Genomic DNA, 14,620 nt, shown 5'->3' on the forward strand with positions numbered 1-14,620 from the left:
TATTTGATTTATTATCGAATCGTTGTGCAATTGATGTAATGCAAGGCTAATTAAACGCTCATGTTGCAAGAGCCGAAAACTTTTCTGAATTTGTTCAAAAAATTTAACAAACAAAAAATTGTCCTCAAACTTTTGTACAACAGTGTACAATAGAATGATCATAAAACTGGCACATTTGTTCTGTTTATTGGCAGTGTAAAATACAATATAAACGAATCATAGTACCACGACCAACCGATGACGGAGTAGTGCATGTAAAAAAATTTTACATTACAAAATTATATATTCTCAGTTTGTAACAGCATAGAGCAGCGTGTACGATGTTTAGTTAGAAGAAGTGGTTATTTAATAATCTTTTTTTATTGTTATACGCTTTTGTGTGGACAAGACATGTGATTTTTATTGTAAAAATATTTGGCCGGGTCAGTTTTTTTTTTAATTACAAAATTTTTATGTTAGATTGTGTGAAAAATTTAGTGGTTTTATTCATCATTTTATAATAATTCTGTTTTTTAAATATTCAGTTCTATAGGTAAGTTTTTTGAATCATAATTATTTTTAATTTATTTAATTTAAATTATTATTTTTTTGTTTGAAACTTCCAATTTTTTTTTTTATAACTTAAAACTTTCTATCAAACAAAAGAAATCGTAAAGTAGGTAAAAAAGTCTTACAAATGTAGTTTATTGAACAAGAAAAAACGAACAAAGGGGGATTTTTAGATAAAATATTCCAAACGGTTTTGTGTTACATCGATATGTATTTGGAATTGTTAATTTTTTGTTGTGCAATATTGTATAATATTTTTTAATGATTATTAATATTGTGTGTTGTTTTTATTAGCAAATTTTTTTTGTCACTTAACCGGCTTTTTTTTATAAAGCCGGGTTTTTGTACAATTTAAGGTTGATTATTGTATCTAAGTAGATAAACAATGGTAAGTATCACCTGGTATCACATATGTTTCATTTGTCAATATTAATAGTCCAAGAGCCAATTGACAAAAAACCGTTGCGTATTATTAGTTAGGGTAATAATTAAAGAACTTTTCTCAAGAAATATATATTTTTATAGTTAATAAATATTGCAAAAATTTTCGTGACTTCGATCTTACAAAGCTAAAAGAAAAATAACAAGCTCGCAAAGTTTGAATACATAATTGTACATACCAGCGGCAGGCAAATATCTTACAAAATACTCCCCTAAAAAAAGTACTGGAATATGTTATTCTATTTTTAAAGATCTATTATTTATTCAAACATACTTTATAATGTAATTGTAATGTGTAGCAAGCTCTAAAGTGTCGAATCCAGTGGAAAATAGCGTATAAAAGTCTTTCTGACACATTTCACTCCAAATAGTTTATTTGCATTTATTTTGAACATTGACCAAGCCCTCAAAAAATTCATTTATTCTATTCGATTTTTGGACTAAACAAATTGGAAGATAAATAATAGCAAATAACTAATAAAGAATAAGTTTCGCTTGTGTGTCCATTGACCTTTAGCCGTACGACTGTCGTAGCTTAAACTTATAATCTAATAGTTTCAAATTATTATAATTTGGTAAGATATGACTAATTTAATACACCCTCATCGAATATGTTTAAAAATATTTACCTACCTACCCTTTTTCATGTTTAAATAAATAAATTTGAAGGGACTGCATGAATATTTTTTCGATTGTAAATGTATTCAAAAATCTGAACAAAGTTTTATTGTAAGTACTATAAAAATTAAAGAACCCCACATGTTTTGCAGGTATGAAAAAGTTGTGTACATAAAAAGTAACTAAAATTGTTTTTATCACGTTTTTAAATAATACCTAAAAATATTTTATGCATCTGGAGTATCTGGACACTTGTACGATTATTTTTTAAATGTATATGCAACGAAAAAAATATTTCAGTATTATTTTATTTAAATAAACCCTCTGTTATTTGTCAACCGGCATTTTTCTTTTTTACAACAATAGTCCTTGAAAGTGTTCAATATTTTACCAAAATTAAAATTATTTATTATTTGCTATATCAAATAAAAATGCTAAAAAGTAAACAAACATTGACCTCAAGAAGATTTTTTTAAAATTTTTTATACAGTATTACATTAACATATTTGATGTGTTGTGAGCGGCTAATATTACATTTATTGGGTTTTTATACTCTGTATCTACGAAATATATATTAAGGTATACAAATTTTAGTCCCAAGCTTGTAAAAATTTGGGTATAGGTGTTCATAAAATCATCTAATTAGTCCATTTCTGTTTGCCCGTCCGACTGTCCTTCTGGAAACACGATATCTAAAAAACGAAAGAAGATATCGTGGTGAAATTTTTATAGCGTGCTCAGGACGTAAAAAATGAGTGTGAGTTTGTAAATGAGCAACACAGGCCAATTTGGTCTTGTGAGCCTTAAGAAATAGAACAAGTTTAAATCTAAAAGTTGTTTCAAATATAGTTTTGAGAGCGCAAATTGAGAAAAGGCATAAACGGCCATTTTCTTCAAAACTAAAAAAAGATTGGGAGTTGAGAAATTGTAGTGTAGAAGTCTTGGAATAGATTTTTGAAAAACGAAAAAAATTTTAGAAAATACTTTCGAAAATCAAAACAAATGATGGCCGAAAGATCGCCATAAATGTGTTGGTTTTTTAAACTTTTCTAATTTTTATAATGCTAACACTGACAACGCTTTCTATAGGTACAGGGTATTTTAACACTCAACATATTTCAACAAACAACTAACAATTAGTTGTTTGTTTTCAGTTGTTTTATATGAGTTTTTTCCACATCTGTCTCGACAAGTGAAGGGTGCACAAAATGTATTCAGATTTGTTGTACTATTTAGCCACTCACCAGTCACCAGCAAAATGAATTACTCATTAATTCTTACTTGTCATTAGTCTGAATCTTAATAAATAAAAATAAATAATTTAAAAAAAAAAAATCAAAAACCCGATTGCGCTAAATAAAATTTGATAAGAAAGAAACAAGTCCAGTAGTTTACATAACGACTTTAACAGTTGTGGTCCATTATTTTGAAGATTTGAGTCGGTTATTTTTGGCGTCCCATTAATTGTAGTGTCCAGCGCTCTTATTACATTAAAACTTTTAAACCAATTTAAACATATAACTTACTTTTATTTTTCTAATTCCCCTTTTAATTTCCTTATACTCGATAGGTTTTGTTAATTTTCTTTTATTAACGTATTACTATTTCGCTCCAAAAATCCACCATTTTGTTTTGTTTTTTCAAAAAACTATCTAACAACACTTGGGTTTTTGAGACAAATATCATTATATCTTAAATGTTGAGATCCATTGAGCCGTTTGGTATCTTCCAAACGGCACCTTAAATTGGAAGGGAAAAATAGAATACAAATGGCCTTAAATTTCCGATTGCCGTGACAACACTTCGAGCCTTAAAGTATAATTTAGTAACGCATCTTCAAACTATCATCTTCTTTAAAATGAGCCTAGTAGAGCCCAAAATGATCAAAGATAACAAATGTCTACATACCGAAAAAAAGTGTTTTTATTTCTGTTAAGTATATTCATTCAGAAGTAATAAGTTCTTTATCTTTACAAAATGTAAACATAATTAATTTGTAGTGAGCAACATAATTGTATTTTTTCAATTAAATGTTTTTATTATGTTACAAGTTGCACAACTTTGTAATTATACATAACTATAAATTGGATTGTTTAAAGTCTTTCATAATACAGGTAATAGAGAATCTCGTTACTAAAGTACAGGCGTGTAAATTTAATATTTAAATAGGTTCAGTATCGAATGGAGGTAAATGCACACAATCCTTACAAATTTGGATGGCGGGGTTTATGCAACTATAAACTTTTTTTTTCTAAAATTAATATTTTTGAAGTTATAACGTGTTCAATAACCGCATTACCGCGTGCAAGGTTAATAAAAACGATTTATGCATAGTTTAATGATGAAAATTCAATAAATATGTTAACAAAAATTAGTGATAGTGACATAATAAGCAATAAATAATTTTCATTCTTTCCTGAAAATGCATCGACCACCCGTTGAAATTTTTGTTTATAATACGAAAAAAAAAAGAAGAAATTTAGGAAAGATAGGAGATGTAGGCCAAAACGGTTTTTCTCAAAATGGTGGCACTTCCGCCATCCAAATTTGTAAGAATTTATTTTATTTACATTCAGTATGTGATACTAAATCAAAAAATGCTTTATAGTCTGTATTATCATCTAAACAATAGTTATTATTTCATTTTGTAACAGTAGAATAAGAAATTTACTTAGATATACCTATGTATGTTTTCTAAAAAAAATGTTCTCATATAGTTATGCCATTACGAATTTGATATATTGTGAAACAATGCACCCTAGGCGTATTCGTTGTGTGCGTAGTCATGGTAGGGACAATAAAATCGATGCCAGCGCTTTAAGTGAAAAATTTTGGAGTTAAAGGGGGCTGTTATGACTAATTTGCAATTCTTTACATGTTAATGTAATAGAAATGTCAAATTAAAATTATTGAAAAACACGAATTAATTAAACTTAATGCATTAAAAATTGTGAAAATAAGAAATCAAATTGAACAAATATTATTTTCAAATGTAAATTATCATAATTATTTATTTAAATTTGTGAGACAAGAATATTAAATTTTAAATGTAAGTCTTAAATGCAATCCATACAATTATATATGCATCCATACAATTCTATAATTAAAGTAGTGTATCGTTACCATGGAAACGAAACTCACGCACGGAGCGAATAGGCTAATTAGGTTTTAGCCGAGAGTGGCAGATTTTATGAGTTGAAAAATTTGGATTTCGAGATATTCAATGATAAAAAAAGTCATAATATGTTCAGCATAACTACAAACGAATTTGGTTTCTTTGTAGAATTAGATCCCCAATTAATTAACTCTCAGAAAAAATATACCGAAAAAAATATATATTCTTATAGTGTGCTACCGCGCTATTTTTAAACTGATCACGACTAAATAATTTTCGGTTCATTATAGTCTCACGTTCTATCTATTTAAGCTTACCTGTATGTGTTTATAACAAACAGTTTGTAAACAATTAAAATTGATTGATTTGAGAGTATATTAAAAAAAACAAGAGAAAATAAACAATTGACTGAATTAATTGTAGAAATACCATGTATAGACAGTGTTGATGACGCAATCGTTTGTTTTTTACGTCATGTAAGTAAAAAAAGATAGTATCACAGGTTAACAGTGATATTTCCGAAAAAAAGTTTCAAACAAAAGTTGTTCATTTCTTTAAAAAGAACATTTTTTTTAAACTTTTGTTCTATCTCTAACGGTTTAGAAGATGGGTCCAACGGAGCTGAGACCCAATTGACCTATGTTGCTCACTTGCTATCTCTTTTCGCTTTTGAGTTATCGTGCTTACAGACCAGCAGACAGACGGACAACTGGAAATGGTCAAATTAAGTGATTTTATGAACACCTATAGCAAAATAGTTTTGTTTTTGTAGGATCAATATTTTTAAGCTTTACAAACTTGGGACTAAACTTAATACATATATACCTTGATATATTTCGTATATAAGAACTATTGCGAGGTATCGTACCATTCACATATTGATACTTTTTTCACTTGATAAATGTTATTGATTTTATAATATTCATATTTTTCTTGCAATTTCTATACCAATGGGAATCTTTATTCTGCTTATTTAATTATATACTGGCTGACAAATAAACGTTTCAAACAAAAGTCTAAGTACAGTGTCGAGAGTCGATAATGTTTCTATTAAAATAAGAACAAGAAAATATTATCATCCATCTGAAATTGTCATTAGTAAGTTAAATCGTCATTACAGTCAGCTGGGACTTCTATTATAAAAAATTTATCTAGAGAATTGTCCCCCATACTTTTTAAAGTGTGTTTTTGTGGATTTTTTTCAATTTTGTAAATTTCACTTGTTGACAAAAAAAAAGTGGTCTTCTATTTGATCAGTAACAAACCCGAGTTGCAGTCAAATTCAAGGTCTCCACAAAATGTCGTTCCCTACCCTTTGAACAACTTTTTTTTGGAACATTTTTCTGAGTAGCTATGGATTTGGTGTAAACAAATCACATATAACCTCTATGAACAAACTGAGTCTGTACATAGTGGTTTTTTAAGTAATTTTTTTATTCCTTATAACAAGTTTAACTAGTTTAATGAAAAGCGTGTATGTCCTCTGTTGTCATGCAAATTACTTTTTTGTTTTATTGAGTTGATTTATGAGGGATGCTGTACTTAGATAAATTAAAATAATTTAATTATTATTGCTTATGTTTAGTTTTTTCACAGTGGCAAAGAGAAAAAAAAAAAGATTTTTTAGCATTCCAATATTACACAGCATCTTTTAACTTTATTAATCTGGTTGGGACCCCTTCAAGCTTTCAACATAATACGTCAGATGTATAGCTACACATATACTGCTATAAGCATGTCGATTTATCAAAAAGTGTCCAAGAAAAGAAAGAAAAAAGTTCAGTAGTTTATATCGCGACTCAAATTTTCCCAACAATGGGTCCCGACTGTTGAAAAGTCGCTATTTAAACTACTTGAATTCCTTTTCAGATTTTATCTAAGGCAATCGAGTTTTTTATTTTTTAAATTAATAGTACAAAATTTTGTACATACTTGGAGATAATTGCAATTTTGAAGCTCATATGATTTCTTTTCTAATAATAGTTTTGTATACGATTATGAGATAAGTTTTAATTGTTTCATTTGAGTGTTTTCTACTCAACTAAATAAAAAATAGATAAGTTCAATAAACTTAAGTCAATTAGATTAATTATATTGGTAGTTAACATATAATTAAGTTATCAAAATTAAAATATATTCATAAATTTAAATAAAACAAATATATATTTGTTTACCTCAGAATTTATGTCCGGCATGGTAGCTATTTTCAATTTACAGTCTCCTTGAACACAGAAATAAAATTTTGTTGATGGTTGTTGGATAATCCCTAGTACAGTCAAATACAGTGTGGTATTTCAGAGCGCGACTTTATTTCTTACTCACTTACTCAAATTTTCTGATTTACTCTTCGTTTTAAGGATGTTCCCTCGCCAGTAATGGAAAAAAATAAATTAGTAGATAAGTATCCGAATTTTTAGTATGTTGTAGTTAACGATACATATTATTATTAAATAAAAAAAAAATTTGGGTATCTTATCGATCAATTAAGAGAGTTTTTAATTAATTAATTGCTCTCTTAATTGATCGATTAGATCCCCAAATTTTTTTTTGATTTAATAATAATATGTATCGTTAACTACAACATACTAAAAATTTGGATCATTTTCTACTAATTTATTTTTTTCTATTACTGGTGAGGGAACTTCTTTAAAGCTTAACGGGCTAGCTAATGACGAGAAAAATATGCCTATAAATAAAAAGAAAGTTATTTTGTATTACTTATATATTATTTCTCTAGACTGTTTTTAGCCACGAGTACTGCATTGCGACATTCTGCACAGGTCAAGCTAGTCATATAGTATTTGACTAAACCAGTGGGTACTACATTTTTTTTTGTTTCGTAGACTATTTGACAATATTGTATGCTTTAGATAAACCTGCTGCCACGAGTGTGCCAGATTAAAACCAGTGCCCGTAACCGTCCGTCCTTTTCACGTTACTTGATTACATCCTTTTCTTTTTTAAGCCATCATCTGCCCCCTTGTTCACTTAGTCAAAATTTTTTCCTGTTGCATCCACGGAGCTCCCAGTGACCTGGTTCCTGTAGCATTTGCTACTCTTACTCGCTAATGAATGTAGATTTATTTTCTCGAACAACATTCTTATTTTCGCTACCGTAGACACTTTTCGTCTTGGAATCGATCCCAAGGGGTCACTTTTGAATGACCGGACTAAACCATAGTCCACGTTTGTTCTGTAAGAATTTTTATTACAAACAGATTTTTAACTTCCTCTATCTTATAATTTTTTTTAAATATGCAAGTTTCCCTTTTATGTAATATGAAAACTCACAAAAATTTTATTTTCAATGTGTGTCAGCAATTTTAAACAATACATAGACACATTTATCAAAATATAAATATTATACTTTCAAATTGTTTATTAATTAAAAAATAAAATTATGCCATAAAGTTTAATAATTTATATAAATCGAATCTTTCAATTTTCAGTTACACAAAAACTGTGTAGTAGGTCTTTTTGGTAAAAATTTGATTGAACATTTTTTACTTAGAATTTATTGCTTTATTATTCATATGATTTAATTTCGTCCATAATTTCCAGTGCTTAATTTCGGCACTGCTCATTTTATTAACCCCCGAACTAAAAAAAAGAGGTGTTATAAGTTTGATCTTTTTAATTTTTTTGTCGTTTGAAAGGTAATTTAACGGAGAGTGTTCTTAGCTATGTTTCAAGAGCGAATTTAAGGTTCCGTACTCAAAAAATATGCCGGGGTTTTTTTAAATTTTGTAAATTTCACTTGTTATATTAAAATAACCATTAATTGTTTAAGTTTTAACCGGTCAGAATAAGCTATGGATAAAAGACTACACAAAATAAATTGTATAGGGAAACGAAATCTTTCAAAATACTTTCCAGATAATTTATATTTCAATGTTACATTGGGGGCTTTAAATCCATATAATTATGAATTTATTTGAAGCGTAAAATATGTCATAATTTATAAAGTCAAGGAATTCAAATAAAAAAATTGTTAATCATTAAAATGTTGATCTATCTAATTGACCTTTTTAATTTATATTTTATATAAATAAACATTTTAATTTTAATTTATATAATAATTAAAATTATTATTATTTCAAATAAAATTTGCCATACAATTTTAGATAAAATACCGATAACAATAATTTTATTAATGATTTTTTAAGAATAAAAATATTTTTTTAAAAATATATATTTATTATTAAAAAAAAAATGCTTTACATATTTTTTAAAATATGTATTTGTTTATTATTTAAAGAAAAAAAAGAATAATTTACGCAATTTTTTGTTTAATAATTTAATAATAACATTTTTATTAAACGAATTTCCAACTTTAAATTAATTTTCTATAGATATTACGTCAGAATTTGCCCTTTTATTTAATAAATATTGGCATAAATTACACAGGAGCCGAGACTTAAACATGGGCCCTTTAGATATCCAATTTCAAGGCGTATTTAAGTAGCGCTCTTTATTTCAAAAACGGTTCAATATACAAAAAAAAGTTTCAGCCAAAATTTGTAGAAAATTTTATAGTCTACAACTTTTATACTGATAGTTAATACGATTGAAGGCAGAAGAAACGAGATATTCACAAAAAACTGATTTTCGAAACCTTTCACTTTGAATATCTAACGACGAGCACGCGTGACCATATGTGACTTGAGACAACATTTGTATTATCATAATAAAGGTTTGTACAAAATCCAGCTTATTCCGTTAGATTCCGAGAGTGACCACTTATTTGTTTACCGCGCTATCGGATTTTTGAAATCTTTTGCACAATAGATAAGTGGCTTAAAAAAAGCATATTGAATATAAAGACGTTAATCTATTTGATCTTAAAATTGTGAACTCGACAAATATTTAAGTTTCAAATATAAACAGTAAAATAAAAATACAAAGCTAAGCGTAAAATTCTTTTTTGTGAAATAATGAATTATAAGAATTAGCTGTTTATTATATTTAAATAATGTGTTAGATAAAGAAAATAAATGGTTCAAGGTTAAGAAATTTTTATTTAAATAAACATGCCGCGAAATATTACGATAAATTCTTTTATTACATCAGCAGTTTACTATTGTTCGTACTTACTAGTCAACGTCAGATCAATAAACTTAAAATTTTTTTCGAAAAATTCCATTTATTTGATAAAATATTGTGAAAATGTAAAGTTGAATTTTTTATTTTGCTACCGTATAATTAAAATTTCAAGCATGCTTGAGAGAAAAGGTGACTTGAGTGTGTGCTATTGTGTTGGCTAGCTCTCAGTTTGCAGTCTGATTAGCTTATCATAGACTAATAGTCGCGGAAAAGAAACATTAAAAACAGTCAAAGTTCGATTCGTTAGAGCGCCAGGAAATTTTGTGATCTAAATTGATTTATAAGAAATTAAAAATATGCAATTAGCAAAAATTAATATGCATTTTAAATTAACCGTACCTAAATATGCGTTCACCATTCGGTTAACAGTGATGAACACGAATATGACGACAGAATCGGTTTTTGGAGTCGCTGAACACGAATATCGTGGCAGAATCGGGCACCAGGTACCTCGGGACAATTCTGTCTCGATATTCGTGTTCAGCGACACCAAAGACCCTCGAGTAACAAGTTTGGAATCATTTCCTCCACTATTAATCGAATTATGAATTTAGTATATTTACGGTCAATTTAAAATGCAATTATAAAGTGCATATTATTTATGCAAATTGTATATTTTAAATTTCTTATAAATCAATTTAGGTCACAAAATTTTCTGACACTCTAACGAAGCGAATGCAGAAAACCGCATTTAAATCCGTCTTACTGTTCAAATTTTCGTTTTTCATTGCTTCGTTACTGCGACTATAATCAATATAAATTATTATCTTAAACAAACAATTTTAAAGTCAGGAAATATCTTGAGAACTCATTCATTTATCTTTGATAATTAAATGTTGGATGTTTTCGAAATACAATTCGATACAATAACAAAAAAGCGATGTTTTGTACCAATCAATAAGACAGAATATAATAATGGTGAAAGAAGGCGAACTATACTTCTCTTTTTTTCGAGGCTTCTCGCATAATATAGAAGCGAAGTGGCCTGACGATACTCTGTAAATTGTTTTTTTAACAATTTTAAGTTGATGTTGCTACTTCGGTGTCAGTCGCATGGAAGAAAGTGCTTGTTATGAAAGCGGAGAATGCAAAAGCGAGGGTTTCGGACAACTTAGGTATATATACTCAGTGAGATTACTCCGTGATGTTCTGAAACGGGGGCTAAACGGATAGTAGTGTAGAATAACTAAGGATAAGAATGAATTTTAGGCTTTGAATGGAGAAAGATTAGTTATTGAAATAAATATCACGAAAGTAATTTCAATATAGCTATAATTTTTAAGAATATTAGTGGAATTTTTTTTCGTAAGTGGTGTGCCCATCAATAATTTATTGTGTAAATATTTATGTAATTCTCTTATTTTTTGTTTCCGTTTTGAATACGTTCCAACTGAATTTATAAGTTCAAGTACGAATTATTTTTAGATAAAATTTTATAGAAATAACAATATTATGAATAATTCTTAGAAAAATTTATTCGATTAGTCCCTAGATTGTGGCAGTCACAAATCATCATCAAAATTTTTAAATTGTGAGGTGTAGTTTGTGTAGTATGCCCTGCATATATATATGAAATACCAATATATTAGGGTATACTAATTTTAGTCCCCATTTGATTTTGTAACGCTTAGAAATATTGATGATACGCACAAAATTTTGGTATAGGTGAACATAAAATCATCTAAATAGCCCATTTCCGATTGTCCGCCTGCCTGACCTTGCTTAAACACGATAAATCAAAAACGAAAGGAGATATCACTTAGAAATATTTATAGCGTATTCAGAACGTTAAAAGTCAGTTTGTGCTCGTAAATGAGCAGTATTAAGAAGGACGAAAAAAAGGTGTATGCTAATTTTCGGGTTGTTTATTTATATTCATGTTTTATTTACGAGTTTGACAATGATGAACTAATTTATAGCCAGTTAATTAATTATTTAATTAATTAATTAATTATTGCATAATATTATGAATTTATTAATTTTTAGTTTAAATGTTTTCACGCAATAAATCTGTCGTAGAACTTGTTTTAATTAAAAGAGTGGTTTTAATAAAATTTTTATCTTAATTCTTATAAACAGTTTATTTCAAAAATATGAATGTAGATCACGCCACTTGTGATGACCAAAATTAGTCTCGGTCTTACAGTCTTGGTTTTTCAAAATCAAATTTTCCAAGGCCAAGACCATGATAAATATAGTTATCTCTTCGACAAGATCAATACCAAGACCATGTTTATAAGAATTAAGATCAAGATCAACACCCAACTCTGCAAGATCGGAGAGACTTTGATTATCTGTTCTTCTCATTTTATATGATGTCAATTTCCGCTAGCTATCACTTATGTGTAAATTCCTGGACGAGGAATAATTCCACATTCTTGAAATTTACTAAAGCTAGATTAACTTTGATAACAAATTTGAAAAGTATGACCCAAATTTAGTAGGATTACATACTTGATTTATCAAAATTGGATAAAATTTAGATGTGATAGAGCAAAATTAAATTTTTTGGATTCTGAAGACGTCATAAAGTTAAAAAATTCGATTTTTTTGATAATACTGGCAAATTTGATCCGATCTTAATGGAATTTTTTTTGAAATCCACTAATTTTGGACCATTCTTTTCAGCTGTGATGTCAATTTTTCTCTAGCTATCACTTCAGTGCTTAATTTCGGGACCAGGACTCTACAAACTTAAAATCTATTATAGCTAGGTTAATTTTGATAACAAATTTGAAAAGTGTAACCCAAATTTAGTAGGATTACATACTTGATTTATCAAAATTGGATAAAATTTAGATGTGATAGAGCAAAATTGAATTTTTTGGATTCTGATGACGTCATAAAGTTAAAAAATTCCATTTTTTTGATAATACTGGCAAATTTGATCCGATCTTAATGGAATTTTTTTTGAAATCCACTAATTTTGGGCCATTCTTTTCAGCTGTGATGTCAATTTTTCGCTAGCTATCACTTATGTGCTTAATTCCGGGACCAGGACTCCACATTCTTAAAATCTATTAAAGCTAGGTTAATTTTGATAACAAATTTGAAAAGTATGACCCAAATTTAGTAGGATTACATACTTGGTTTATCAAAATAGGGTAAAATTTGGATGTGATAGAGCAAAATTAGCACATACTTGGTTTATCAAAATTGTCAATATTGATACCTTTTTGATACCTTTTTTAATGTTTGATTTTTAAATAATTCATTAGACATTGTTGTTAAAGTTAAGTAGAAAAGTCCAATATAGATCGCAAGGATAATAAAACACAACTATCAACTTCACTCGATGGAGTAGTTAACTTATTACTGATGTAAAAAATACAAAAACCGAATTGTTTATCATTTGTTTATCATAAGCAAGTTGAAAAATTATTAATGAAAGTATTTATTTCACTTTTCAATTCAACTATATAAATAAAACAAATTTTTTAACAATAAATTTTCATCCATTATGTAATTAACCTTCAATTATAAATAAGGTCTTTACTAACACCATATCAGGAAAAAACCAGAGTATGCATGGTAATTTTATTTAATAAGATAATATTCTAATGAATTGTAAATAAGTATATGAAATGTTTCTTATATAATCTTAACGGTTGTAAGTAAGCTGGGCATTAATTACAAGTAATAAAAACGAACAGGGCAATATAATAATATCATCCGGTTAGATTGAAGAGTTTGGTCAGAAATGCTGCGGTTAATTACGAAGTCTGCAGCTTATTTATAACTTTAATTCTTTAAATGTTGGGTTCGGTTTTAGTCCGTATCTCAAAAACTATTCCACCAGTCATCAAATGCAATCGATTTTTGTACTTTTTGGGTCAAAATTACCTTATATACTGAGTTTTATCGAAATTGGAGCTGAAAGAAATTTCTCGATTTTTTGCAATTTTTTTAAGGTGTACCCCTTTGATAAAATCGAGAAAATTGCAAAAAAAATTTTTGTTTTGGAATTTGATGAAACTCGGTGGGTTTGGTAATTTTGATCCAAAAAGTATCAAAATCAGGTTAATTTAATGATTGAATGCAGAGTTTCTGAGATATCGCAATATTTGGATGAATTTTAGCCCGTATCTCAAAAACTACTCGACAAGCCGTCAAATGCATCCGATTTTTATACTTTTTTGGTCAAAATTACCTTATATACTGAGTTTTATTAAAATTGGAGACACAAAAAATTTCTCGATTTTTTGCAATTTTTTTAAGGGGTACCTCTTTGATAAAATCGAGAAAATCGGGAAAAAATTTTTGTTTCGGAATTTGATGAAACTCGGTGGATGGGTTAATTTTGATCCAAAAATTATAAAAATTGGGTTTATTTAATGATTGGATGCAGAGTTTGTGAGATATCGCAATATTTGGATGGATTTTCGTCCGTATCTCAAAAACTATTCGACCAGTCGTCGAATGCACCCGTTTTTTGAACTTTTTGGGTCAAAATTACCTTATATACTCAATTTTATCAAAATTGGAGATACAAAAAATTTCTCGATTTTTTGCAATTTTTTTAAGGGGTACCCCTTTGATAAAATCGAGAAAATCGGAAAAAAATTTTTGTTTCGGAATTTGATGAAACTCGGTGGATGGGGTAATTTTGATCCAAAAAGTATAAAAATTGGGTTAATTTAATGATTGGATGCAGAGTTTCGAAGATATCGCAATATTTGCATCGATTTTAGCCCGTATCTCAAAAACTATTCGACCAGCCGTCAAATGCACACGATTATTATACTTTTTGGGTCAAAATCACCTTATATACTGGGTTTTGTCAAAATTGGAGAT

General features: G+C 28.2%; 1 protein-coding gene across 2 annotated transcripts in view; it reads left to right on the top strand.

Moving 5' to 3' along the window:
- Positions 1-218: 218 nt before the first annotated feature.
- The window catches only part of LOC123291415 (ATP-binding cassette sub-family C member 4-like), a 44,055-nt gene continuing 29,653 nt past the window's right edge, over positions 219-14,620 (top strand). For both annotated transcript variants that reach the window (XM_044871691.1, XM_044871692.1), the window contains exon 1: positions 219-532. The gene's annotated coding sequence lies outside the window, so the exon portion shown is untranslated. The remainder of the gene's footprint in view (positions 533-14,620) is intronic.

Source organism: Chrysoperla carnea, chromosome 2 (genome assembly GCF_905475395.1).
Source record: "Chrysoperla carnea chromosome 2, inChrCarn1.1, whole genome shotgun sequence".
In the NCBI taxonomy this organism is placed as follows: domain Eukaryota; kingdom Metazoa; phylum Arthropoda; class Insecta; order Neuroptera; family Chrysopidae; genus Chrysoperla; species Chrysoperla carnea.